Source organism: Podarcis liolepis (assembly GCF_965112155.1).
Source record: "Podarcis liolepis genome assembly, chromosome: 13".
Taxonomy (NCBI): Eukaryota; Metazoa; Chordata; class Lepidosauria; order Squamata; family Lacertidae; genus Podarcis; species Podarcis liolepis.
Window position 1 is genome coordinate 34,414,790 of NC_139573.1, and position 23,823 is coordinate 34,438,612.

At 43.8% G+C, this 23,823-nt stretch overlaps 1 protein-coding gene across 7 annotated transcripts in view; it reads right to left on the reverse strand.

The window, feature by feature from the left end:
- Window positions 1–23,823, reverse strand: part of HOXB3 (homeobox B3) — an 88,562-nt gene that overhangs the window by 20,672 nt on the left and 44,067 nt on the right. For 4 of the 7 annotated variants that reach the window (XM_083470066.1, XM_083470069.1, XM_083470068.1 and 1 more), the window contains exons 2-3: window positions 21,742–22,013; window positions 2,062–2,112 (exon numbers count right to left, since the gene is read on the reverse strand). The gene's annotated coding sequence lies outside the window, so the exon portion shown is untranslated. Of the gene's footprint in view, window positions 1–2,061; window positions 2,113–5,913; window positions 14,343–15,155; window positions 15,331–21,741; window positions 22,014–23,823 lie in introns of those variants that run through there. The other 3 variants (XM_083470071.1, XM_083470070.1, XM_083470072.1) reach the window with 3 other exon arrangements.

Genomic DNA, 23,823 nt, shown 5'->3' on the forward strand with positions numbered 1-23,823 from the left:
CTCTCTATCCGATTGTTTCCCTTGATGGATTGTAACTCTTTCTCCCCCACGACCTTTGGTTTAGAAGCCTAATAACTCACCGGATTAATGGTCAATCAACGGAAGTAGCTTTAAATTGCCCCCAAAGTATAAAACATAAACAACAACAACAGCCAAAAGGGGGAAGGAAAGAGAGGAACCCCCCCCCCCACAATCCCAGTCTGTTTTGTGCTCCACCCTCTTGGGGGGGGGGCACTTTGTCTTGTGTAAGTGGTCCCTGGGTCTTGTTCTGCAGTTGGGGCGGCTGGAGAGGGGAGGCGTGGGCGCGCTTTACTAGTACGGGACAGTCCAGCACATATTTAAAAAGGAGGAAGATCAGAGAACCTGAGTAACTCTGCCCAAGCAGAAACGTGCATCTGGATTTCCATGGAAACTACATTTTCAAGGGGATTTGCTACCAGGGAACGTGTTTCGTATCAAATGCGAGGGCTTTCTTGTCTAAGCACAGGGACAACCTGACCGCAAGCTGATTCTGAATGCTATTTACTGCTAAGGCTGCAATCCTATGCGGTTACCTGAAAGTAAAAGCCACTGGACACCGTAGGACCTACTTCACATGACGTGTTCGTGTGAGCGGGACCTTGAGATACTAGGCAGCTGACCTCTTGCGTTGTCTTTCTTTCGAATTATGAAATAAAGGACTGAATCATACTTTCACGACGTGACCATTTTCAAATTTCTCTTTCTGTGTTTTCTTAAAATACTTAGACCTCGCACCTTACTGTTCCCACCTGATTAACTTCAAGCTGGCAAACTTATTAGGTTCTTGCTACCGAGTTTTATTACTTGGATCTATGTGTTCCCCCCAAAAAGGAGAAAGATCCGGGAAGGAGGAAAGAGGAGAATGGATGGCATTCAAGGAAGCTTTACTTAGAGTAGTCCCATTAAAAGTAATGGGCCTAACTTAGTCATATCCCTTAATTTCCATGGACGTACTCTGAGTAAAACTTTGTTGAGTAGCAACCAATCTTTTTTGCAGCTTCCATACGCGACACCCTGGTCCCTCCTTCAGCAAGGGTGAAATTGACGAAGGAAATCACGACATCTCCGTTATTTCACTGAGCAGTTTAGCCTTTCTGGCTCACTTCTCCTCCTCTTCCTCCTCTCTCACCGCCCCCCCCCCCCAGGATTCAAATTTTCAGCGTTGTTATCTCTTCCTGGCCGGAGATAACCGTGGGAGCAGGCAGAAGCACTTCCTGGTTTACTAGAAAGCGGCTCTGAGCTGGCCTGAAGGAGGCCCAGTTCCACACCCACGCTCGACCTCTTAATAGCAGCGTCAATTGGGAGAAAATAGCGCTTCTATGGGAGCCCGTGTAGCGTTTTTGAAAACCTTACTTCCGCATGAGTTCTGCAGAACTTCATTCAGGGCAGATAAAACTTGCTTAGCTCCTCAGCAACGCTGCAATTTTAGTCGTGCTTACTAGGAAAGGCCAATTGAATTCAGTAGGACTTACTTCCACGTAAACATATTTAAGGCCTTGGCTATTTTTCCTAGCTGGGAAATTAAAGTGGATTGTGAGGTGGATGGGGACTAAAGTGAAGACTCCACCCCTCGTCATTGATTTACCGCGAAATCCTAGGCATGTTTACTCCGGAGCAAATTCCCACTGATTTCAATAGTCCAAGGGAAGATTTGGACTAATAGAAGATAGTCTAAGGGAAGATTTGGACTAGGGGAAGATTGCAGCTTCAAGCAAGTGATAAATGTAATGAAGACAGTTTGCTTGCTGGTGGAGCGGGTGGCGTCGTCAATAAGTTTCAGATAATCTCTCTTTTGGCATGAAAATACACTATTCAGAGTCATGCATGCAAAAAGGGAGAGGAAAAGGGTGAGAAAACAAACTCCTATCCATGTGCATCACTTCTATCCTTCAGCCTTTTGGGCTTCTTTGGAGGTCAGCGGCCTGGAGAGCAGACCCTGATCTCAGCAGTAGAAGGCAGATTTCACCCCGTTAAAGAAAAGCGGGGGAGCCAAGCTATAATTCTCTCAGTTCACAACTTTTAAATTTAGAATCCACTTACTTCTGTCTGGGAAGGAAGGTGACGATTGGATACCACAGAGCGAAATTGCGCCTACAAGAAAGGAGAAAGGAAAATATTTTCAGGCAAGGCGAAGGCTTCCCTTCTGAGGTTGCAGCTAGCTATTCTTATATTGGAAACTTGCCAAATGGCAAAAAAAGGCAGGCAAATACCCGAGTTCTAGTCAAACTTTATGGAGCTGGAGTGTCCCCCCCCCTCCCCTTTCCTTCACTTCGAGTTCCGTCATAACATCATAAAGTTCGAGAAGGGGGTGGGAGTTAAAATATATAACCACAACAAGCGGAGTCATCTACCATCACTAACTTTGGGCGGGGGAGCGGGAGGAGCGAAGAGAGGGACACAATCCTCCTCGGCATTTTGGTTCTGCTTCATACACAAGGAGGTACAGAGTGGCTTACTGTATGGTAGCAGATATTGCTAAGAATCTGCTGTCAGAGACTGCGCAATTTGGGTGTTCTGTGAAGCGCTCAGCACACTATTGGAGCTTGTAATTGCCAGCAGCCGCGGTACTGGAAGGTGCCATGAATGGTAATAAACAGGTTTACATAATTAATAGGCAGGAAAAGACTGAAAGGGTAGGATGGAATGAGAGAGACAGACAGAGAGAACAGATAAGCACTCCTCTCCTATACAGTGGTACCTCGGGTTACATACGCTTCAGGTTACAGACTCCGCTAACCCAGAAATAGTGCTTCAGGTTAAGAACTTTGCTTCAGGATGAGAACAGAAATCGTGCTTCAGCGGCGCGGCGGCAGCAGGAGGCCCCATTAGCTAAAGTGGTGCTTCAGGTTAAGAACAGTTTCAGGTTAAGAACGGACCTCCAGAACGAATTAAGTACTTAACCCGAGGTACCACTGTACAGGGATAACCTATTGGTCTCTAGCCATTTACTCTAAAAGCAGCTCTTTGCATTTTAAGACACCATCTCAAACCAGTTTGAAGGTGACTATCTGCTCTTTTTATCCCAAAGTAGTTTCTTCCCGCTTGCACCCCCGTCTCTATTTGGGGATGCTAGCCATCTCCATGGGGCTAAGTTGCAGTACAGTTAGTGGGACTTGATTCCACGTAGAGGCGTGTAGGATTGGGAATGCCATTCTGTTGCGTTTTCTTCATCCACCCTTAGATATATTAGGTTTCACATATTAACCAGCCGTTTCCTTGTCCCGTTTCCTGCTTTACTGAAACCCTCCAAGGCTCTTTGATCTATGGCATTCATCAGCATACCTAAAGGCTAATTGGGACTTAGGCATCCATAACAGACGGGCATAGAGCTGAAGCCTAGAGTTAATTTTTAATTGCAAGATGAAGAATTGTGAAAGCGGCCAATGTTTAACAGGCCCTCAAAAGCAGTATTGTGGGGCATGACTTAGAGCTTTGGTTTTAAGTCATTGCTTGGGATGGGGATATGCTTGCAGATCTACTTGTAAAAGCAAGGACTTGACACATTCAAAAATGCGTTTTGGAAATTCGCAATCATTATATTATAAACTATGGGCCAAATAGCCTTCTCTCTCTCATTCGCTCTCCAATTCCCAAACAGCTAGATAGCGTGATGAATAGCTGATAGGGAACCAGCATCCTTGCTCTTTCTGAAGACAGACGTTTCCGATCTGGTGGGTTATCGGAGGCAAGTGGTTTGGTATTTGGTGCTGCATTCATTAAAATCTGACCACAGTCCAGATAGATCCTCAATGCTGTAATGGAACCTTGCTGAAGTCCAAGAGGCTCCTTGTGGTTCTTTGGCACGTCGCTACCTAAACTGTCCTAATTAAGATAATTAAAATAACAACAGCAACCCAACATGATTCCCATAGAAGTTGCCCAGAGAATGCCAACTGAGTTTGTTTTCGAACTGGTGGAAAACAACATCTGAATTAAAGAAGCAGCCACTCCATTAATATCAATTTCCTTCAATGAAAACTTTGGTTCTTCATCAAGTTGATGATTTATGATAAAATCGATTAAATTAGGGTCACTTAAGGGCCTTGTGGTTTCCTCTTGGATTTCATCTGTCAACGCATCAAGCAGTTTTTTTTTAATCAAGTTTAGCTGGAGGCTAGTAAGGAAGATGATTCTGGAGCTGAGGAAATTTAATGCAAAGCAATTTTCAGGGAAGGGAGGCGCTCAGAGAGCAGAGTTCTTGCTCTCTTCCAATATGGCATTACTTTGCCGGAGGAAATATTAGACATTGGGGTGGTGTTTTGTTTGTTTTTAATAAAAAAGTGTACGTTTATAGCTGGGGTATGGTCCCAGGAACTGAGTTATTAACATCGCCATCCTGAACTCAGAACATATTTGTACTGTCAGCAATAGTGGCTTTATCTATTTCACCCTCCTCCCTTTTATTTTTATTTTTTTGGTGTGTAAGTTTGACTGTAACCTCTGCTTCCCGAAGACTCAGCAGAATGAAAAAGCCCTGGCTTCCTAACATAAGAAGAATTCTTATGTCAGATGCAATTGTAAGGAACAAGGAAAGAAGAAAGGAAGGACCAATTTGATGGAAGAGCCCCTTCCCTCCTTTGGTCTAAGAGCATTAAAAACATTTAAAAAAACAAAAACAAAAAGAAGTACAGCCATTCAAGTGTAAGAGAAATTTGCCCTTTATTTCTATAGAATGCGGACTGCATTCTTTACCATGAAACTCTGGAAAGAATAAAACAGTCCAAATAGTCCATGTTTACCTGGAAGAAACTTCCTTGAGTTCGGTTGGACTCGCTCCTCTGTGCAATAGGATTGCAATCAGGTGGCCCGATTCTATGCATTGTTCCTCTGAGATAAACCCCACAGTGCAATCTTATACATGTCTACTCAGAAGCAAGTCCCACTGAGTTCAGTGGAGTTTACTCCCTGTTTAGTGAGTATAGGACTGCAGCCTCGTTGTGTTCGGTGGGGTTTGAGTCCAGGTTAAGGGTGCACCCCCAGATTTTGCAAAGGCCAAACAATGCGTGCATTGCTAAATACGATGGCGAGGAGAAACAAGCTGGTAAGATGTCTCAGTCTCTGAAAGACTAGGGCGGTCCCCTACAAGGTAAAACCGCAAGCTTTGTTTTACATTGCTGGTTCTGTGGAGACTTAACACTGCTTGCTTCACACTCCGGTAAGATATTTGTTAACTACAACTCACAAACATAAAAGAAACGGGGGGGGGGGAGAGGAGAGAGGGAGAAAAGGGAAGGGATACAGATTTGGTCTTCTAGGAAAAGGCTGGTCGTGACAGGAGCCACCTCAAATAAACACAACTTTCTCAACACCATAAATCACATCTCTCTGCCTAACACCAGGCTTCCCCTCCCATAAAGAAGCGTTTGTAGTTTTCCCTTTCAAACAACCCAGAGGCGTTAAACATTTAACAAATGTGGCCTGGGAGGGGCGGCAAGCGCGGAGGGGGGACCTATTTGGTTCAAACATCAGGTTGGAAGAAGCAACCTGCGTCCCCTTTATTTTATTTGCATTGGACTCCCAGTATCCAACCATTATCAGGAGATCATTAATATTATTTGTTTACTATATCCCAGCCTTTTCTGGTCAAGCTACAGGACTAGTTTCTGAGAGTGGTGGTGATGTTTTGGGGAGGGGGGGGGGCTGTGCTTCAAGCTAGAACTCCAGCGGACCAATGGACGCCTTCCCAAGCTTTGTCAGAGCTATTAATTAAATCTCAACGGCCCCTGGAATTTCCTATGCTAGGATCAGACGAAGTTGTATAGTGGTTTGGGATTTGTTTTGATCTGTCTTGTAATTTCTACTACTACTACTACTACTACTACTACTACTATTATTATTATTATTATTATTATTATTATTATTATTATTATTATTATTATTAATCCCTCTTACCTGCAGCGATTCTCAACCAAACGACTTCAGCAGGAAGATCGAAGGCGGCTCACGAGGTTCAGAGGAACTCGAAGGAAGCCAGTTTGGGAGAAGGAGACAGAGAGACAGAGAAGAACTACTTGACTGTAGCTCTGTAGATTTTGCTGCTAAGGTTTGTCTTGAGGCTTTTTGGGGGGTCGGTTTTTCAACCGCAAGGAAGCTTTGATTTTTTTTGATATTTTTTTTTTGAGGAACGGGGGCGGGGGGGGGGCTCTCTTGGATTCCAACTTGACAGAAGGAAAAATACAATGGTTTCCGAGACACGAAGAGAGAGCAAAAATAATAATAAATGAAATAAAGATAATCTGCAGCAAGACGAAGACACGGAATACTTTTTCACGGGACAACAATGCTTTCTCCCTCTGCCACCCCCCTCCACCTCCGAAAAGGAGGAGGAAAGCCTCTCTCGTTTCTAAGCGAGGCTGTTTCTCTTTATAAAGACTTAAAAATGTTGCAAGAGGGGGGATCCTACTGACTGACAAGAGGTGCCAGATAGAGAGGGACCAAATGGATTCTGGTTTTAAAAGACCAACAGGAATTGGCTGGTTCTCAACGTCAGGATACGAAATTGATTCCATATGTCCTCCCCCCCCTTCTCTTCCTCAGCAGTCTCTCACGCGGGGAATAAAAAAGGATCGAAAAAGAGCAAAGGCTAACTGAGATATCTCTCTTTGTTAAAATAAAATTAAAATAAAATAAAAAACCAAGAGGGTTCAAATAAAATGTTGTTACTGTTGGCTGTTTTAAATAGCAAATCGCTACGGGTTTATGCTTAAACACGGAAAGGTAAGGAGCTGAGAAAAGGTCATTGCGAATGGGAACGGCCTTGCATGACATTTTAACGTGGTCTTTAGCAAAATCTCCTTCTATCCACCCATGCATCTTTCCCCCTGTCCTTAGATCTTTGCCAAACGTGGCGTGCCTTCCTCCAGCTTTAATCCCATCCATTAATCCATTATATTTTTCGTATTCCCCCTCCCCCCGTTCCTTTTCTACCAGTAACCCAACTCAACCCTTGCTGGTGTCTTCACTTTTCACCCTTTCCATCATCCCTTGTTTTATCGTCTATATCCTAGGTGTCTTCCCGTCCCGCTATTATGTGTGAACCTCCCTCCCTTTCTACCTGGCACCACGATCTGGCAAAGATTGGCCTGGAATTGCTGGCTTTTGCGCTGAAAGTCGTTTGAGATCGGTAGCCTTTGGGTGGTAGCAGAGCCAGGAACAAAGGAATAAATTCACGTGGAATCTGGAGGCGGCCTCCCCCTCCTCATCCCACGCTATCTACAGTTGCCTGCAGCTGGCGCTGGGTTCTGTCTGGAAACCAAGCGCTCAGGGACACTGGCCTTTTAACAAAGAACGAGCCCTTTTTGGTAAAGCTAGGTCGCTTTAGCCTTCGGTTTTTCCTGTGCTAGTGATTCCCACATCGCGTCCATTTTTGGAACCCATCCGGTGTGTACATGGTCCCTTTTTCATTCATGCCTGGCTGATCTGCCCTTTCAACATGTCTCCCGGAGTTTTCTGACCCCCTGGGAATAGCTAATAGCCGAAGTTTTTTTTTGTTTTGTTTTTAACTTTAAAAATAAATGCATCCCCACAATATGACATGAAATAACACTCTCCTTTTATAAAGGGCCAGTTCTACGCTTCAGAACGCCTGCGCGGGTAGGCGCTGGGGTTGGGCGCGCACATGTCTATCCAGTTTATGATCCTGGAAATGTTTATTCGGAAGGGAGTCCCATGTTGTTCAATGGGCTTGGCTTCGTCCTACGGCATGGGTTAGTACTGCAGCGTTTTAGCAAGCGTTTAAATTTGATAATTCCCAGCCAGACACCAACATTTTCTTACTATTTGCCTTTCTTCAACAAGGAAGCAGAGGGAGGTGAACGAAACACTGATTCCAAGCGCTTGTGGTCCCTCTGAAAAAGTCTAGCAGTGGACGTATTTCCTCTCTTCCCTTCTCCACCCCGCCTCGTTTTGTTTTCAGTAATCCCTGCTGAAAGTGGACACGTTGCAAAAGCTGTATTTTTTTTAACGTCTGTGACCTTTTTATCTCCAGAGTTCTCGAAAATAAGATGAACGCCTGCATTATTTTAACCAACTGTCCTTTTTTTCTTTTAAATAGCAAATTCGTCGAGGAGACCCACATAACATTACCCGAAAGTAAATTCCATTGATTTCAATTTCCAGCAATCCATTCCCCCAATGATTTCAGTGTGCACCCCGATTCTAATGTCTAGTGGAGGGAAATACAGGGGGAAGTTCTCTTGCCAAATCTCACTGAAATGAATGGGAACCTTCATATCAGGGAGAGGTGCTCAGGAGACCTTCCCGGTGGATTGTACACAGCATATTTTAGCATTGCAGCCACTGCTCGAACTTGCTACCCCATTCACTGTTTTCTAACACCACAGCACCCCTAAATGCATATGCTTAATGTAATCCAAAGTAGACAAAATTTGTTCTGCTTATAACATGATAAATGTAATGACTCAATTATATTTATATTTATCACGAGAGCATTATATGAGGCAAAGTAATCTGCCCTCCCTATCCAGTACCTGACGTTACTTGAAAATGTCTCACTGAAACGATTAGAATTCATTTATTTTCATTTCAGTGGAATTTGCGCAGGAGAACTTCCTGTTGGCTCACGCCCAATGAATTTATGAATGGTACATAGCTGTATACTGTCATATTCTGCATTACACCGAAGTCATTATATTCATTGCGCGGCAGTCTGCTCCACTTAAATGAATTGGGTTCGCTTACATGGAGGGCTGTGTATATTCCAGATGTCAGATCTACTAGTTGGCCTAACTTTAGTCATGAAATTTATGTAGCCCTACTTGGATGTAAGGTCCTTTATGGATAGTAAATCAACACACACTCCACTCCATGGCGCTGAAAGTAAAGTCGCCACTGCGCTCCAAGTTAATCAATCTAGTGGCCCAATCCTAAACAGATTTACTTAGAAGTAAGTCCAGTGTTCCATCCAAAATATACCCATATAATTAACTAGCGGGGTATAAATGCATTTAAAATCGGGCTGCCCGGGTTGTTTCATTTAGTTTGGATTTGCTTGCTTAGCCGTCAGGGATACTGATTTGCAGAACGGGAACTTTATCGGTATGCTTTCGCGAGCTAGCGTGACTCTTTTCTAGCTCGCGTTAGCAACATCCCCTCGTGGGTACAAATAGCGTGAGAGTTTCCGGGGAGCTTTCAGCGTCATGCGTGAACTCCACCCTCCTCTCCTTTGTTCCCGCTCGCGCCTTTGGCATTGGAGAACCTGGTCTCTCCGCTATGCTGTAGGGCTTCCTCGTTCTGTTATGTGTGAGTCGGTCTGCTAGGGAGGTAAGAATGGGGTTGTTACACAATGAGCCTCAGGGTTGGCAAATATGGCCTTAAGGGACCCACCGTTCCAATATCCCTTTGACTTGACTTGATTAAAACCTCCAAGAATTAAATTTACGAGAACAGAGCCTTTCGCCTTAAAATTTTATAACCCTTTGTAAAAATGATCACTCGGGATAAACCGATTACTGGTGCACGGAGACAGAATCTTTGGCAGTTCACAGCAAAGGAACCTTTTGCGTACAGTTTATTGGAGTGCACATTGCATTGGCAATGTATCGGTAATACAACATTCCCTCCACTAGCAGTATAATCCTAGGCATGTCTACTCGGGAGTAAGTCCAATGGGACTTATCCCCGGGTAAGGGTCTACAGGGTTGAAGCCTTATGATATTCCAGAGGGGCAGACATGTTAGTTGCAACAAAGAGTACCATAGTTATTCTAAGATAGCATATGTATTACAGCATTTTCGTGGACTGTACTCCACGGAAACTTTTGATATACGGTAACCAATGTGCTAGCTCAGGAGTAGGGAACGTCCAGATGTTGCTGGACTACAGCTCCCATCATCTCTGACTATTGGCCACACTGTCTGGGGCTGATGGGAGTTGGAGTCCCAACAACATCTGGAGGGCCACGGGTTCCTCAGCTCTCTGTTTAGCCTTTACGGTGCCACAGGATTTTTTGAATGTTGTTTTCCCCCTTACGCAGTGAACGCTGGAATTTCTCTCATTGTTCCCCCCAGGTTGTCTGCCAGTTAGACTAGGTGTCATCGGATTACTGATAGCAACCCGATTCTTCTAGAGTTCACTAAACCAGGATGAAGTTACCCACAGGAGTCAATGGCTTAAAAAATAAAGCGGAAGTGGAGTAGCCCTAACTAGCGAATATCTGTCTGTCTGTCTGTCTGTCTGTCTGGCTGGCTCTTCCTGAGAGCTCCTCCCTGTGGCCTCCAAGGTTCTCCCCTCTCATCCACACAACAACCCTGTGAGGTAGGGAAGCTGAGAGGGAGACCGCTCAGTAGGCTTAAGTGGAGATTTGAACCTGGATCTGCGCTATTCTCATTCCGCTACTCTAACCACTACACCACACCAGCTGTTAGGGTGAAAACTGGTACTGGCGGGCGGGGGGGGGGAGTTGGTTAGTTGAGATTTCGATTTCAATTGACTGTTGTTGTTTCATTTATAATATATATCCGTAGTGTTGTTCCATGGTTTGGAAGATTGTGGGAGGGAAGGAGTGTTGCTGCAACAAAGTGTTACTTTGAGCTTAGGAGAACAGATGCATGCAGAATATAAAGAAAATGAAGGCTCATTCATCAGTTGATTTTAAAAATAGTGGGAACTGCGCATAAGGCTGAGATCCCAAGTACGGTTACTGCACAAAAATGTAATCGGTACCAGTGAGAACTGTTTCTAGATAAAACAGACATAGAATTTAGGAAACTGAGTTCTGGATTGGCAAAATCCAAGAGTGAGTTCGCCTTCATGGGTCCAACTGGAATTTAAAGGCGATGTGGAGCCAGAAATCATATAAAGCAAACTATACTTTTTCTATTTAAAAAACAAAAGCTTTCCCCTCTATTAGCACTATTCACTTGGTTGATCAAGAAGGAAGTTCTCCTGTGGACTCAAGACCCATTCAAGAGGTCCCATTAGTTTTAATGGTGCCATTCAAGAGGTCTCCATTCGTTTCAATGGTGCTCGCTGAGCTTCACGCTGGATTTCACCGCCACAGATTTCTCTGTGGATAAAGCTCTTGTGAGGGGAAATATGAGAAAGGAAACTCCCGTTTCGTGAATAGATTTGAATTCTGACGTGACGATGACAGGAAAAGAAACTTGCAACTAAGTAGCAGAAGCAATTTGGAAGTGTGTGTGGGAGGAATAATCAATATATCAATAATCAAGAGGGTTTGAAATATTATTTATCTCATTCCTACGTTTATCATCCCCAGCAATATTGCTAATCTTCTGAGATATTGGAGATCAACCGTGTTAATAAAGAAATATGCACAGAACACAAAACGAAAAGTGCAACGATTTTTTTTTTTGCACATTCTGATACAGCTTGTAGAAAAGTACTCCGGCAGCAAAGTTATTATATTACCTCGATCGATGAATAGACCGATAATGAACACAAATAGGGAAATGTGTTATGATTTAATGAAGCTGGGTCTTCAGCAAATACAAAGATCTAGGCTAGGGGGAAACTGATGTGGTCTTCTTTGAGGAAGGGAAGCAACGGAGAGAGTGTAAGGTCGATGTGTAGGGGAGCATCGGAAGGAAACGACGATACAATGGAAAGAAGGAAAGGAACAGAGAGGGAGAAGGATAGAGAAAGAAGTATACGACTGGTTTGAAGAATCACAACGAAAGAATAGAAAGGTAAAAGGAATGTCCGGACCACGACTAGTAGTGTTGCTGCGGCTGCTGTCGTCGTCCTTATATTATCTCACATTGTGTCAGGCGCTGGACGTTTTCAGCACCTCTCGCACATTCACTTATGACAAACACAGCTGTATCGAGTTTCTAGTTGGCACAGTCCAACGAGCAGCTCTCCAACCCCATTGAAACAAACAAGAGCTACGCCAGAGCCCCCATAGGACTCCTTCAGTGGATCGGGACCCTCTTCATTTGAAAGTAAAGTCCACCGAAATTTAGAAGACATTCCTTAAAAAGCCAAAGAGTTGTATTCAGGGTTCATTCTACTCAGAGTAGAGCCACTGCAATTAACAGCCAACGTCCGTCTGCTGATTTCAATAGGTCTGCTCTCAGTAGAACTTAGTTGCATATAACTCTATGTGCTTAGGGGTACCCTACTGCTGAAATCATTCCTATTTCCCTGACGTGTGGAAGCCTTTTTGACACCACCACCATTTATGTTCCTGCGAGATCCGGACCCAGAGTTTTCCCCCGCAAGGGCTTGGGAAGTTTGTGTCCAGAAAGGGTGAGAGAATGGGAGCGATCCTGTTTCCCGCACATTGCTTCCCCATCCCACCTCTCTAATCACACCCACCAACATTCAAGAGCCCCTTTCAGAAGCAAAGAGGAGAGGAGGGCTTGGACGCTGGGGGTTCCCCCTGCAGAACCCGTATCACGATGGAATCTGGGCCAGGATGATTTAACAGGGGAGAGGGTATTAATGCTACGTCCACATGTTTAGGGTACAGTATTAATGTGATTTTCTAAAAACAACTCGGATATATTCTTCCCCTTCTTTTCTCCTTCGTGTATCCTTCCCCAACTCCCCCCTAAATCTTTCTATTTTCCTTCCTTCCATCCATCCATCCATCCATCCATCTTTCCATCTTTCCTTCTATATGTGTTTCGATGGATGAAAACCATCCATCCAAACCCATATATGCAAAGGAAAGGGAAGTGTCTCTTGATTAAAATCTCAAGGAAGGAAGGAAGGAAGGAAGGAAGGAAGAAAGAAAGAAAGAAAGAGAGGGACTCTTGGCTTTTCCCCTGGGCTCTACGAAGCCCCCTCCTTGTCGCCATTCATATTTAATGAAAATCACCGTGTTGGTCTAATTGCACTACATAAAGGTTTACACTACCAGACAGGGTAAAATAGCAGCACTCGGGGCGGCGTTAGAAACTCCGCTGGTTAGCAAAGGAGACAACGGGTAGGGGGATCTTCAGCTAAGTATCCTGAGAGGTTTCCATCTTCCCTTGGACTTGCCTGTCAGCTCTGGGCGCTCCCTGCCTATTGCAAGTTGTGCTATTGTTTCTAACTGAGGAATCGCCCAGCCTGACTTTCACCTTCCAGCTCTTTGAAGCGCCTCACTTTCTCGATCCAGCTAGGACTGGGGGACTGCCGATTCCTAGCCTGAGCTGGACATTCCCGCCCCCAACTTCTGAGACCTTTTGTATTTCACAAAGGGCAACCCTTGGCGCCCTTCGCCCCGAAGCTCTCCTTGCCTTACACGGCATCTTTAACCTCCAGCGCCTTCCCTTCCTCAACCAGCTGCCAAAGACTACCACGACCGGTTATTTCAAGAGCTGCACCATCCACTAGTGGCGAATTTTGCAGCCCCTGAATTTCTTGAGGACCTGCGGCTCTGAGCCCCCACCTCCCTCCACCCCGCCTCTTACAACCGAGTGTCACATTGCCTCCAAGCACAAAATAACACACACACAAACACGCTAACCTCAATAGGTTAAGTGTGGCACAAAAGAATCAGGACGAAAAGAAGTACATTGCAGCAGACTTTAGAGTTATCACTGCCATTGACTTTGCTTACGTGCTAAATAAGACCGTGGCAACTTCAGTTAAATGACGTTTGATATACAAAATTACCGTACCAAGCGTTCACCCCAGGAAATCTGTCTACTCATCCAGCCAGCCACCTTCTACTTTCCTGTAAGTTTACTGAGCCAGTTTATAAAGTGCCTCTGCTACCCATAAAGCCCGCTTTATGATGGGAACCCTGTCCTTATTATGGAATCCACAAAACGTGCTATTTGCTACCCACAGTATCGCCTATCTCCAACGCGCAAGAAAGCGAAACAAAATTCAGAAGCAAGCCAAAATCCTTAAATAATAATAGCATTCCTGTTTCAGTTAAGTACATAAGTAGACCTGCGGTGGGGGTAGAGGGGAGGCCCCCCAAACCAGAGTTCCTGCTGTGTGTCCTATTGTTCTGTCATCATTGGGTATCTACCACAGGTTTGAGAAGTGACGCCTATTGTTCTACTGTAGCCTCAAATGAGGAACTTAAACAAAACAAAACACACAGAGAGCTCCTTTCACTCAACTCGAACCAATCGTCTCAACTGAGTGCGTTTCTTGGTACACTTCAGACACAGGCAAATTTAACATCTCAGTCTGTCTTCCAATGTCCTTCGCTGAAGAGGTGACTACTTTATTCATTCGTTTATTTTTAATCAACATGAAGAACACAATACGCCTATCGCCTGGATTTCCCACACGTGAAATATGGCTTTAGGCAATATCCACAGGGAAGTTCTCCGTCGTGTGCTCCGTTAAGGGGAGCTGCGGAAGAGCACGGGCAAGAAAATCTCCCGGTGGATTGTGCCCTTCATTCTGGAACAAACACCTCACGAGCCAGTCACCTATACAAGAACTCTCCATATTTCCTATTGCTGTTTGGGGTTTTTTTTGGTTTTGCTTTTTAAGGTTCTGGAAGAGAATTTCCCGGTCTCAAAAAACAAAACAAAAAACCTGCTAGTCGCGACTCTGACGTTTTTCTGGTTCCAGGATTGCCCAAAATTTATACAAATCTCTCCTTAATTGGTAATCACAGATGCTTTAATTTAAGACCCCCAGCTATACAGTTTTCACATTAGGTTTTGATCAATTACAGTAAATCGTCTGAAATAATCAACTCTAGGGAGAGAGGGAGAGAGAGAGAGAGAGAGAGGGAGAGAGAGAGGGAGAGAGAGAGAGAGAGAGAGAGAGAGTTCTGAAAGATCACACATCATTTTCGTTTGAGAAATGATTTATCTCGGACGGTGCCATAAACAACACAACTCTCTCTCCCAAAGACGCACACACATACAATGGGAGAAGGTCTGTTGCTGCTGCTGGGGCTGACATGTTTATTGTAATAAATCAAGGGGGGGGGGAGAGAAGGAGAGAGAGAGAGAGAGAGAGAGAGAGAAACGGTTTGAGGAGAGAAAAAGAGAAAAGTGTGTGTGTGTGTGAATATATATATATGGAATGCCTGGATGGGTATAAATATACACACCACCACGGGGTGAAGAGAAATGGGAGAAAATGAAGATGGCTATTTGTCACATTTTACGACAATAACATTAATAACAAACAATAAATTTACATGGACATACAGACTGGGAGGCAAGACGGGATCTCCCGCTACTTACAATAAGTCCAGCCCTCGGCGTGGTTTCTTGCTTCCTGAGAAATGTTTTATTGCAGCCCTCTCTCACTCAGTCTCTCTCTCTCACTCAGTCTCTCTCTCTCTCTCTCTCTCTCTCTCTCTCTCTCTCTCTCTCTCTCTCTCTCTCTCTCTCAGATACTCTTGCACACACACTCTCTTTCCCTCTTTCTCTCTCCCCCCATAGGCTTATGAGAGAGAGAGAGTGTGTGTATGTGTGTCTGTGCATGAGAGAGAGAGCGCGCTTTTTTTTTTTAAGGACAGTTGAATTTCACGTCAGACACAAGGAGACCATGTCTGCGATTTTCCTGACGAATACATATCTATTCTGCAACCTCTGCATTAATTATTTAATGAATCACGTGACTTGGGGAGCGTGGGGTAGGGGGTTATCTTTCTCTTTCTCTCTGTTTCCTATGCACAATGAGGGCCGTTGTGACCTTCCGCTGGAACATCAGGACCGTGTGTGCTCATATATATATATATATATATATATATATATATACACACACACACACACACACACACACACACACACACACACATATACAGAGAGAGAGCACATATGTCGCATCACACAAGCTCTCATGTTTTACACACACTCAGTCTTGTGCATGCATGTGTACATATTCAGTATATACACACACAAACACACTTAAATGTGTGTGGGGAGCATAACATTATGAAACCACGTGTTACAAACAAATATATATATCCATATGTTTAAGCAGTAGGAGCGATGCATGTACAGATATTATATCGGAGTGGGCAACTTTCTTCCATTCAGATTATTTAGAGAGATTACAGTCATTCTGTAAAATATTGGGTAGCGTCATCTTTCCAGGTGGATCCTTCCTTGCTTCCTTGTTCATTTCCCACCCCCACCCCACCCCCAACCCCAGCATCTTTCTTCTGGCCCACCCATTCCATCTCTTATCCTTTTCAGTCTATTAAATTCTCTTCCTCCACCTTTCTTTATACATATATGGGACTATGGTAAACATGCTTGGTAGCTTTGGCGTTATTGGCTCTGTTTAGTGCAAAGGGCCCGAGGACCACCACCACAACGATAAGAATCATTCTAATAGAAACTGCGAGACAGATTTTGAGTTTAAGATGAGCTGCCGGGATGTTGGTATTGGTGATGGAGGCGAAGAGCTATAGAGCCTCCTTTAATCTGAAGACCCTGGGTAAGGAACGCTCTGACTTGCACCAGACAATAAGAATGCAAAGCATAGTAGCACGCGCTTGTGCAAACGTATCCAAACAATCATTTTTTAAAAAAACATGTAGAAGTGGGAAGTAAAAGGGCGAATAGGTGAGGAGTGTGTGCAGCTATGGCATTTGCAGAAGAGAGTGCTCACGCGCATTTACTTTTTCAGGTAATAAAGAAACACCGGCATCCCTCCACTAACAATAGAACTGAAAAGGGCCTGTGAGGCAGCGTCTTAAACAGACGGTAACATCAAATCAAACAATGGCAGTGGTGGGTTGGATGGAGGTGGACGGGCTGGGCTAGGAGCTGAAAGCTTGCCTTTCTCTCAGAGAAAGGGAGAGAGAGAGAGATGCACATATTGATGGCAATTCGACAACTGGGATCTCTTTTCTATTCTGAACGCTTTCGACAAATATAAACCTCACATCAGTTATGCGCAGGAGCAAAACATTTTAGATAGGAATAAATGAGAGATCGACAACATTTATTTCCAGGTCTTTCTGACCGTGGGGTTTGTAGAACAAAAGGATTGTGGTGGGTAGGTTTGTTCAGACCCTAGTAACAGTTGTAGCGTTAACTGCATGAAACCGAAGATACGGATGCAAAGCTTTTCTTTTTTAAAAAAGGAGAAAAAAGAAGCCAGGTGTATTTTGTGTGTGTGTGTGAAAAAATAATATTCAAATCCAAAAATACAGAATTCTCAGCACGGCTAATGTTTCCCACCCCAAATCTTAATCGCAGTATTCTGGGGTGGAAGCGTAACGGCAGAAAACAAACGCGGTTCGATCCCAAACGCCTTTGCTTACAAGTAAAAGCTGCGATCTTCCAGGATAAATCAGTCGGGACCCTTTTGCCAAGCGAATCAATGGGTTTGTTCGATGGGAACATTGCAAGTCATTCTGACTTTCGTTCGAACGTACTTCCAAGAAAGGGCTCGTTGGTTTTGCTCTAACATAACTCCCCGGCAAATCCCACTGATTTTTCAGCTGCATCCCATTCTAAATACTGGGAGGAAATCCCACTGCCATCAGTGGGGCCTGCTATCGCAGAAGAAAGGGGTTTGGGAGAAATCTTAAAATGGTTCGAAGCCAGCGAAGGGAAAGAAGAGGGTTTGACTGCAAGTGTTCACTGCCGTGAGGAGACCTTGCTGAATAATAATAATAAAAAGTTGGGCTTTTTTGGCCCACTTAAACAACTGATTTTAAAAAAAAATTAAAGATGAGATAAAAATGAAGAGAGAGCCAGAATAAGATTTCGATTTTTTTAAAACCTCGCGGATTGCTCGGAGACATTAAAAGAGAGGCAAAGTGATATTTATAAAAATATATATTTCTTAAGAAGAAGAAAAGTGAGCAGAAAAGAAAACATGTCTATAATCCTTGGGTTGCAAAGGAAACAAAAATCCGTCTGCTTCCCCCTCCTTCCCTCCCCCCTTTTTTTTTGTTAAAAAAGAACAACTTTGATTTTAAAAGATGTTTCTGTCTTCTATAGTTCAAAGGAAAGGAAGCGCCTCTTCTCGCCCTGGTAGGTGCGAGAAACCGAGCGGGGTTTTTCTCTCTCTCTCAAGATAAAATGAACGTTTATATAGCGGGAAAGGCAGATTGATTTACGAATTTAAACACGCCGGTTTTATTGGGGATCATAAATCTGCCAGGGTGCTACCGATCAAACTGAGAAAGCTCCCAAACTCCGCTCCCCTCGCCAGCTAAGATCCACGCCTCTTTCTCTGTCATTGAAAGGGACGTTTCCAAAGGGAAAGGTAGAAGGGTTGTAACATAGATCCGGTTTGTGGGAGGGTGTTTGCGCCCGCGCGCCCGCGTGCGTGCAACTTGTGTGTAGACAAAGGAACACACGGAGAGAAGAAAAGGGAGATAAGGAGATAAAGACAGGGTTTATATCTACATGCACTGATAATAGTGGAAATAATACGAAGAAATAACCATGTGTAGAATAAAGAAGGGGGGAAGAGAGAGAGTCTCAGAGCATGTGCAGACTGCCTTGGCCTCGCCACTAAATAAATAAATCACAGGCTCAGCCCATCTGCGACTAGGGAAAACCTCTTTTTAAAGAAGGATACAGGGCAGCCAGTAGGCGCAGTTGCTTTCAGACCACACAACTGCAGGTGGCGTTTTCACACGTGCACTGCTGTGCGCGTTTGTTTTTAAATACAAATCTATGTTGCGCCAGTACAAAGAAGATGAGCCACCAGAAAGAAGCAGATACCTACATACATACTGTACATACAAACAAATGCCATGTTCTATATCTCACAGTAGACCTTCTGCTCCCCTAAGCTCTCCTTATGCAGTTGTCTAACACCAATAGTTCTTCCTTTTACCATCCACCAAAATAATATATTAAATATATATATAACTAGTCTGGGATGGGGAGCTCAGGAAATAGCTGGCCACCTTGCGCTATTAGGATGGAGACCTCATTGCAGTGTTTAGCACCTATACTGCTTTGCCTACGGAAACCTGGGACCTTTAGGGTGGGATCTTGCTACAACAGCCACCACCCAGCACCCTTGGTGGTTGAGATTTAAATAACAGTCCAACTGCACAACCAAAAGTAAACATTTTGCAAAGGGTGACAGAGATCTCCTTCTGGTGAGCCTGGACAGACGGGCCCACAAACCACTTAGAGTAGATTGAGGCCCAGTTTGTGCCCCTGGCTTCACTTTAAACAGATCTAAATGCCAGTACTCAGGTATTAAGTGAGCTGGAGATGAAGATGAAATGTCCACATCTGGGGGGAAATATTCAGCCTCTGGACCACTTTGTGGTTCATGTCCTCACTCAACCTTACAGAAGGCTGCAGGTGGGGTGGTATAAATGGGTCTTCTGGTATATTTACAACAGGGTAACATGAAGGAAAAGTCGCTCCTGAGCACAAAATTTCATTTCCATGTAAAGTCAGGGTCCTCTCCAAGTCGCTATAAAGAAAACGTCATCATAACACTGCATTTTCCTTTTGAAGAAGTCTAGTGGGCCTGAATATTCCACAATGTATGGTGATCTAAGATCTCTAGAAAATCATTACAATAAACGCTTGAAATTTATCAGGGGGAAGGGGGGGAGTGGAGAGAGAAGCCTAATACCTAAAGGAAGACAAAAGAAGGTCAAGGCAGCCATTTTAACAGAATAACAGTGCGAGTTTATGCATGTCTTCTCAGAAGCAAGCCCCATTGAACTAAATGGGATTTACTCCCAGGTAAGTGGCATGTAGAATTACAGCCTTAAGGTGCTTTCCTCCAGCCCAATAAATAAACTTGTTTATCAAGGAACCCATCAACGACACCTTTTGTAAAGGGCTCCTTGCTTTTTCTTAGAGCCTTTGAACCCATCTACCAGTGAGCGTTGCTAACTGCTGTTATGACATTAGCTTGCCTTGAATAAAAGGTAGAAAGAATGTGAGGAAGGGGGTGAAGATGAGAAACAAGATGGGGTGCCGAATTCATGGCCTGGTCACCCCACCTTTCCATTGCATGCATGGCACACATATAAATCACATTTAAATCACATGACTTCCCCCAAAGAATCATGGGAACTGTAGTTTTCCACTCACAAAGTTGCAGTTCCCAGAACCCTTAACAAATGCATAATTATTTGTGTGTGCATGCTTTACACAAACTTAGTGCGCAAACTTAGTGCGCATGGTGCGCATGCAGGTTCCCTTTTTCAGCAAATCTGGGTGTCACCCTAGAGTCACCCAGCAAATCTAGGCACCAGGGACTCAGAAATTAATCTGAACACCAGGTATATCAGCATACTGCTCATTGTTCTTCCAGGGAAGAAGAAGGTGTGAAAGCAGAAAAAGGTGGCTAGGCTCCTACTACCACAACAGCCACCACTGATGAAGACTGTGATAAAAATAATAATAGTCACTGTACTTTGCCACACAGGGATTGCACCTATTTAAAACGAAAACCCAATAGACCAAAAGTATGGGGGACTGCACGATGACAATGCAATCCTATGCATGCCTACTCAGAAGCAAGTCAAAGGGGACCAACTCTCAGGTTAGGCGTGTATGGGATTGCAGCCTCAAAGCCAATCCATCAAACCGCCCAAAATTTAGGCCACCTCCCATTCATTTCAAGGAGGATTGCGCAGGAGAACTACCTGCTGGACTGTGAGCCCTAAAGAAAGCTAGGGAATGAGCAACAACAAAAAGCCATAGCCTCCGACAAGATAATCGGACTGGAGGAGGAGGAAAAAAGCCAGGCGCCCACACACACAAAAGGAAAACCGATAGACTAAGGAAAGCAGAGGTTGGTTGGTTCTCTGTATTGCTCTCGTTTTCACGTTTGCCTCCGGAGTTTGCTTTAGCCCGCCCCTGTTTCCGTGAGAGCAATGCCACCGAGCACAATGTCCAGTCTTGAAAAGGTCAAGGGGTTTTGAGGGGTCATTCTGTAGCTGCAATACCAGGCTAATCGCTTAGAAAACGTGTCCCTTGGATGAACTCCATCCTCACTCCGCAGCTCGCCAGGGTCAGATCTTAACTCCATTTCTTCTAATATAAACCTTCCCCCCCCACCCACCTTGAAATGCAGATGGATAGATCATGGACGGACGCTCAGACAACCTCTTCACTCACACCTCTGCTGGCGAAGCTTCAAAAACCCGCGCAAGAATACCAAAGGCAATATTTTAAAATCAAAAATTAAGTAGCCACGCCTCCTCTGTATTATCTGCAGTTATGGAATATGTAACATTGCATTATCCTTACAACATCCCCTGGCATAAAGAGTTCTAGAACAACAGTGTGAGGGTTCCCAGCTACTCCAAAAATAAAGGCAGGACGCCCTTTTAGAACAGGCACCTATTTTATTCTAGTACCCAGTCTCCTGCCCCCCCTCACCCACATTGTCATTAGAAAATAAACAAGCATTCTTCACAAAAGCCCAGATGTTAAAAACACATTTAAAAATCAAACCATTAAAATTCCTTTAAAACATCTCTTATTAGCAGTCTTTTCTCTTCTTTCTTTCTTTCTTTCTTTCTTTCTTTCTTTCTTTCTTTCTTTCTTTCCCCGCCTTTATAACTCCATGTGTTGTTTCTTTTAAAACAACAACAACCACCAGGAAGGGCTTCCTCTTAAGGCTGCAAACTCATCTAAGGTTGCAGCCCTATGGACACTTACTTGGGAGTAAGACCATTCAATTCAGTGGGATTTACTTCGAGTAAACGTGCTGCATAGAATCGGGCTTCCCAGGGCACGTTTTTAAGAGCAGAAGGCATTTGATGTTGTCCCCGCCCCCTCCATCCTTAAAAGCGAAGCAATATATAATTTCAAAAGAACAAGCCGAGCCTTAAAAAAAACCACACACACAATGTTTGGAGATGTTTTTTACCTTTTTAGCTTCCCACATCTTTTCTCCAGGCGGTTAAAGGTGGTGTTCATGTCTGAAGTAGAGTCTTCCATTTTACAAAAGTAAAAAGTAAAAAAAAAAAGTTCAAGTGTCTGTGTGTTTGAATATGTATATATAGAGAGAGGTGTGTGTGTGTATATATATATATCTATATATATTAATATATAGATATATATTTTCTCTTGAAGATATCTTGAAAGATTCAAGGCTCCTGGGTACTCTTTTTTTCCCAACAGAAGGTCTGCGGAGGTTTGCTGTTGAATAACAATAGGAAAAGGATAAGTATTTGAATAAAAGAAATGATTAATGATTTTTTCGGTATAATTCTCACATTTTTCTCAGCTTCTGTCTGCTTACAATGCTTGTGAACTTTTAGGGCCTATAGAAATCTCCACCCCAAATCCTATTCACCCTCTCCATCTTTGATTTGGCTCTATAGAAGCTACATTCTTACCAGCATATGCTTTTAAAAGTTTTGTTTGGGGTATGTGAGAGAGGGAATGCCTTGAAGTAACCCTGAAAAGCGCAAGAGACATGCCCCCCCCCAGCACCACTGAAATCAATGGAAACGTAGCCATTGGGAGAGGGATACTGTCTCCAGCTTCCTAAAAATCAAACTTATTTCCGCGTAAAAATAAATAAAATCCTGGCATAGATTAGGGAAATACACGTGCAACAACACCCTTCTTTTTTTACTCGCAAGTGTCCCTCAAGTCCTCATTGCCAGGAGGTAGCTTTCGTGCATCATAAGAAACAACAGCAAAATGCCTAAGGGCTTAATTCACATGGTGTCCTCAAGTATCGACCCACTAAGGTCTGCTGTAAGGTGAATATGGACCAGAAACCAACCGAAGGTACTAAAAAAATTATTGGCACCAAGTTCTTAGGTGCTGCGTTGCAAGGCCGCTATTGTCCCAGGACATCCTGCAAGCATCGCAGTACTGTACTCGAAAGTTAACCCCATTCACTTCAATTTATAGTACTTTCAAGTAAAGAAACTCAGATCACACCAGTGTTGGCTGCCTTGGATTCATTCTGCAGTAGCCCTATCGTAAAAAAATCCTGGATTAGGTGAGGAGTGGATCGTGGCCAGTGGTTGCTTGTCCACAACAAGCCATTTGCTCTACAATCACTCTCATGGCTTTAAGGAGTTGTTCCACAGTAAAAGGGGTTGTGAATCCGAGGTGGTGTGAAAATCAATAAGGTTGTTTTTGTCTGTTTATTTTTTGCACTGACTCCCATAGAAAGAGTCTGCCATCTTATGTGGAAGAGGAGGTTATGCACACGCATTAAAATTAAGTTCACAGTGAGCATGGCGGATTGGGCCATCGGTATCAACCCCATCGAGATATATGTTCTGATAGTACAATAAAGCAGTAACGTAACACACGATTTGAGTAATGGATAGCAAGTGGCCTAAGGGAAGGTTCCTGGAGTATTTTAACCTTCATGTGGAAATTACTTCCTGCGCACTGCTCAAAGCAAGACCCAGCAGGAGCTTCTCCTGCACACGCTCCACTGAAAGTAATACGACCTCCATTGCAACGGAGCGTTTGCAGGAGAACATCCCGCTGGATTCTGCCCCAAGGTACAAACCGTGTTAAGACCGTATTAGGGACAGGAGTAGGGATTTTAAAAGAGAAAATTACTGTTTTCTTTGCATGGTCTCTAATCCGTCTCCAAACACACACACACACACACACACACACACACACACGCAAAATTTGTAACTTAGAACTGGAATGCTATTTCGTCCTAAACAGTATTTTCGATACTTTGTATGAGAAAGAAAATGAAAATTAATACAAGAGCTATGGAGCACAAAAGAAGTCATTTGTCTTCTTGATTATCTATTTGCTTGTCAGAGTTTGAGCTATTGCAGCGGCTGGCTCCTTTGTAATATAAAAATACACAGAAAACCTGCAAACACCGAGAAACATCTGTGCAAAAATTATGGTCATTAAATGTATTAAATACCTCGAAGAAGGTAGCTTTTCTCGGGACGGGGGTGGGGGGAGAAAATAAAAGACAGAGAAGAAACATCTCTTGGAAAACACACTGCTG